General features: G+C 36.7%; 1 non-coding gene across 1 annotated transcript; it reads right to left on the bottom strand.

Moving 5' to 3' along the window:
• Window positions 1–3291: 3291 nt before the first annotated feature.
• On the bottom strand, window positions 3292–3393 carry LOC122100076. Its single transcript, XR_006146093.1, has one exon. It is a non-coding gene; the product is annotated as a U6 spliceosomal RNA (small nuclear RNA).
• Between the last annotated feature and the right edge of the window lie 2292 nt (window positions 3394–5685).

Genomic DNA, 5685 nt, shown 5'->3' with positions numbered 1-5685 from the left:
CAGAGTTCAGGCCCCACGAACAGACCCCCAAAAAATATTTTAAAAAAAGTACTAAAACTAGATGGTAGCTGGTGGCTCACACCTATAATCCTGGCTACAGAGGAAGCTGAGATCTGAGGAATGCGCTTCAAAGCAAGCCCAGGCTGAAAAGTCTGTGAGACTCTTATCTCCAATAAACTACTAGGAAAGCAGAAGTGGCACTGTGGCTCAAGGGGTAGAGCACTCACCTTCAGCTGAAAGGCACAGGGAGAGCACCCAAGCCCAGAGTTCATGCCGCATGACCAATTAAAAAAAAAGATTAAAACGTTTAAATACCATCACTTACTGTCTTTTAAGAATCCAAAAATGAAATAAATTCACATATAATCACTCCAAAATGCTTTAAAAGCGGGAGATGATAAACAAGCCTCCATGAAGTAAATTTTCTTCTACTTTTTAAATTATTCTGAAAGCCTTGTGCTGGTTGGTCACACCTGTAATCCTGTCTACGCGGGTATCTGCTCAGGAACCTGAGATCTGTGGATAACCTTTGGAAGCCAATCAGGACAAAAAATATTCATGAGATTATTTTTAAAAAATTACAATGGAATTCTATGCCTCCATCAGAAAGAATGACATTGCCCCATTTGTTAGGAAATGGAAAGATTTGGAAAAAATTATATTAAGTGAAGTTAGCCAAGCCCAAAGAAACATAGGTCCCATGGTTTCCCTTATTTGCAATATCTAGTATATGTATGAGTCAAACAGAAAAGGTCAGATAATGTGATGTTAGGAAAATGAACCCTTAACATATGTATTTAAATGTTTTTTTCTTTCATGAATTTTTTTCTAACGCATAAAATTATTTTTTTGTTGCTTTGTATATCCCCCCCCCCACAGTATAACCCCTGCTTTCACTATATTTGATGTCGGTATAATTTGTGGAGGAGAAGGGGAAAAACAAGTCGTTTAAGGATACAGGTGGACACGTTGCAACAATGAGAAGTACAAGTTGTCATGTTGAAAATGAACTTTACAACTTTGGTGTGGGGGGGAGGATGGGGTGGGGGGGCGAGGGGAGGCTGGGAAGGGATGTGCAGGGTAAACAAAGGAGGAGGCTGCAATGCTTGATAAGAAATGTACTCATTATCTTGCCCATGTAATTGTAACCCCTCTGTACAGTATGTTCACAATAAAAAAATAATAAAAATATTAAAAAAAATTAATGAACTAGCAAAGAGCCAAGAATGGAGATGTAGCTTATATAGTAGCTCATCAATCTAGAGAGGAATGGCCTAGCGGGACCTTGATGCACTGAATTCAAACTCTGAGAACCAAAATGCGCAGGCATGCACACACACGCACATACACAAACACACATTTATTCAAAATATCTGCATATCAGTGTTTTGCATTAATTCCTTTGTTAATGATATTATATGGGTAAAATAGGGGAAATATTCTCTTCCATCCCATAACATTTTTATATTTTTTATTGTAAAACTACTGTACAGAGTGGTTACAGTTACATGAAAAAGTAATAGTTCATTTCCTATCAAGCATTGTTACCTCCTCCTTTGTTTTCCCCCGCCATCCCTTCCCTCCCACCTCCACAAGTACACTCCCCTCCCCCACCCTCCTAAATTGTAAAGTTCGTTTTTCCACATACTGTCTTGTGTGTCACATTGTTGCAATGGGTCATATTGTATCCTTATTTAACCATTTTGTTTTTTCCCTTTCCATCCCCAAATTAGAGAAGTGTATATACAAGATGGAGGTGCACCAACATCAGATACAGTGAAAACAGGGGTTTAACTGTGGGGGATGCATATATAAAAAATCACATCGTACATTATAAATATATTAGAAACCACAGGAAGAAATAAAACACCACTTTTGTTCTTATCATGGGGTTCATTTACCTTAACATCATCTTATCTAGTCATATGCACATGCTTTTGCCCTTTTTTTTTAAAATTGTGAAAATACCATACAGAGGAGTTACAATTACATGGAAAATGTAATGAGTACATTTCTTATCAAGCATTGTTGCCTACTCCTTTTTTCTGCCTTACCATACCTTCTTTGCTTATCCCGGATATGCATTAGTTTTTGCAAATAAGGGATACCACAGGACCTATGTTTCTTTTTTTTTATATTGTGAAAATGCCATACAGAGGGGTTACAATTACATGCGTGAGTTATTGAGTACATTTTTTTTTATTGTGAGAATACTGACAGAGGAGTTACAATTAAATGGGCAAGATTTCTTATCAAGCATTGTTGCCTCCCCTTTGTTTCCCCTTCCCATCCCTTCCCACACTCCCCCACTTTCCCCACCCTGTCCTCCTCCCCCCAAAGTAGTAAAGTTCATTTTTTGACATAATAACTTGTACATCTCATTGTTGCAATGGGTCCACTTGCTCCTCCTTTGTTTCCCCTTCCCATCCCTGCCCATCTCCCACCCCCCACACCTACCAACCCCTCCCCCCAACCACCCCCCACTGCCCACATCCCTCAACACCCGGCAAAATCATTTTTTGACATAACGACTTGTTCATCTCATTGTTGCAATGGGTCCACCTGCATCCCTTTTTAAACGATTTGTGTTTCCCTTCCACTGCACAAAGTATACCAACATCAAATACAGTGAAAACAGGGGCTTTAGCTTGCAGGAGGAACATACAGAGCAACAAAGAATTCATCTTATAAATATCTTAGAAACAATCGCAAGAAATAAAAATCATTTGAATCCTTATCTTGGGGTCCATTTTGCCTAACATCAACTTATATGATGTTTTCTGCTTGTAGCAGACACATACTAGTTATTGCAATTAAGGAAACCATGGGACCTATCTTTCTTTGGGCCTGGCTTACTTCACTTCTTTGGGCCTGGCTTAATTCACTTAATATAATTTTTTCCATGTCTTTCCATTTCCTAACAAACTGGGTGATGTCATTCTTTCTGATGGAGGCATAGAATTCCAGTACACACACACACACACACACACACACACACACACACACACACACACACACATTTTTTGATCCATTCGTTTACTGTGGGGCCTCGGGTTCTGTTCTGTATCTTAGCTTTGGTAAATAATGCTGCAATGAACATAGTTTTGCTGGTAGTTTTAGTATGGTCTTGTTTGTGATCAAAATGGGATTGCTGGGACTTAGGGGCGCTCTATTGTAGTCTTTTGAGGAACCGCCATACTACTTTCCAAAGTATTCGAACAAGTTTAAACTCCCAACAACAATCCATTAAGGTTCCCTTCTGTCCACATCCCCTCCAGCATCTGTTCTTTTAAAAATCTAGAATGCTTCACGAAGTTGAGTGTCATCCTCAGTCAGGGGCTATTCTTCTCTTTATTGTTCCAATGTTAGTGTATGTGCTACTGAATTGAGCACAGAACATTTTTTATACATAAAGTGTAATTGATTTTCTTAAACTAGGCAATTACACAAAAATTAAATTCAAAAGAATTGTCGTGAAGCCGGGCGCTGGTGGCTCACGTCTGTAACCCTAGCTACTCAGGAGGCTGAGATCTGAGGATCGCGGTTCAAAGCCAGCCCGGGCAGGAGAGACCGTGAGACTCCTATCTCCAATAAACCACCAGAAAACCGGAAGTGGCGCTGTAGCTCAAGTGGTAGAGCGCTCGCCTTGAGCTGAAGAGCTGAGGGACAGCGCCCAGGCCCAGAGTTCAAGCCCCACAACCGACAAAAAAAAAAAAAAAAAAAAAAGAATTGTCGTGAAATTTTAGAACCATGTATTTCTTACAAAAGAACACATTTAAGAATAAAGTCAAGTTTGACATGTCAAAAACAAAATAATACCAGATATTTGTTGTTCAACAGATGTGTAGGAGGAGGAATTCAATTATTCTGTACAAGGAACCTGCCATTATGAACACTATAGAAAGTGTTAAGGTTTGTTAAAAGTTTTAATGTTTTAAATATGTTTAATTTTGGGAATTTGCTCATATATGCCAAAATTAAGACTATTTAGCAGGTTGTAAAACTTTTTCATAAAGCATTTAAAATTCATGGTACATACTACTAAATATGTATATTTCAGAGTTTATAGAAACTTTACTAATGAGAAGTTGCAAAGTGTTTGTGTAAAGAAGCAGATTTAAGACATTAACTGCACAGTTTCTGTTAAAATTTAAAGGCTTCTTTACTTTATATGTTAGTGAGGAACAAATGATGGTATAAGCCATATACAAATGATGAGATGAACCATAAATAATAATCTTAATAATAATAATAATAATAATCTTTAAAGGCTACTCATAGCCTATAAAATTCTTGTTGAACATCATAGACTTAGGCAGTTTTAAATGTACAGCAATATGAGAAAATAATAAATCGAATATGTAGTACATTTCAAATACTGGAAACAGCGGTAATTGTTTTTTTTATTTTATTAATCATTAATATTTATGTATTGGTTTTCCTTATTTGTAGTATTGTTTTCCTTGTTGTAATATAAAACAACTTTTTGTAAGTCATCATTAGGAAGTACTTTGAGAATGTTATTGGGATGGCCACACTGTTTTTTATAGGTATATGTGAATTTACAAAGAGCAAAATTAATAAGAACAAAATATTGATTAAAATTTTATCAATTAGAATCTGAATCAGGAGTGTTGATAAATGTCCACACCTAAAATCTTAGCCCTAGACTGAAGCACTAGTGTTACAATGTTGAGCACACAAAAGTGAGAGACTGTGTTTTGTTTTGTTTTTGTTGGTTTTGGGGCTTGAACTCTTGGTCCTGGGTGCTGTCTCTCAGCTCTTCAGCTCAAGGCTAGTGGTACTACTTGAGTCACAGCATCTCTTCCATCTTTTTCTGCTTATGTGGTGCTGAGGAATCAAACCCAGGACCTCATGCATGCAAGGCAAGCACTCTACACTGAACCACCCTCCCAGCACCTGAGAGACTCTGTTTTAAAAAATCATCTAAACAACATTTACTTTCTGTTTTGTGTTATATAATGAAATAAAGAATATCTTTTTATATTTTTGAATGGTCATACTTCTAAATTTATATTAAATTCAGCCACTTTATCCTTTTCAAAGTCATGTAATATCTCTGAGAGTTTGCTTCTGTAAAGATTGTTTTTGCATTGATAATTTATTCTGAGTCATTTTTATTTTTTATCAAAATCACTTTATATTTTATGTTTTTTTGTGTTTTTTTTTAAGTGTGAAAATAACAGACAGAGAGGTTACAATTAAATGGGCAAGGTAATGAGTACATTTCTTATCAAGCATTGTTGCATACTCCTTTGTTTCTCCTTACTATCCCTTCCCATCTCAACCCCCTTACGTCCCATTTCCCCCTCCCCTTTCCCCCAACTAAAGTTGTAAAATTTGTTTTTCGACATAATGTCTTGTATATCTCATTGTTGCAATGGATCCACCTGTATCCCTATTTAAAAAATTTTTCCCCTTCCCCTCCACAAATTATACCAACATCAAATACAGTGAAAACAGGGGTTATACCATGCGGGAGGGACATAAAAAGTAACAAAGAAGTCATCTTATAAATATGTTAGAAATAATTACAGAAAAGAAAAAAAATTTGAATTTTTATCATGGGGTTCACTTCACCTAACATCAACTTATCTAACAATTTCTGCATGTCTCAGACATACACTAGTAATTGCTAATAAGGGAAACCATGGGACCTATGTT

Source organism: Dipodomys spectabilis, unplaced genomic scaffold (genome assembly GCF_019054845.1).
Source record: "Dipodomys spectabilis isolate Male_0828 unplaced genomic scaffold, ASM1905484v1 ptg000558l, whole genome shotgun sequence".
Taxonomy (NCBI): Eukaryota; Metazoa; Chordata; class Mammalia; order Rodentia; family Heteromyidae; genus Dipodomys; species Dipodomys spectabilis.
The sequence above is the reverse complement of the archived record's forward strand: the minus strand, read 5'-3'. Positions and strand labels throughout refer to the sequence as shown.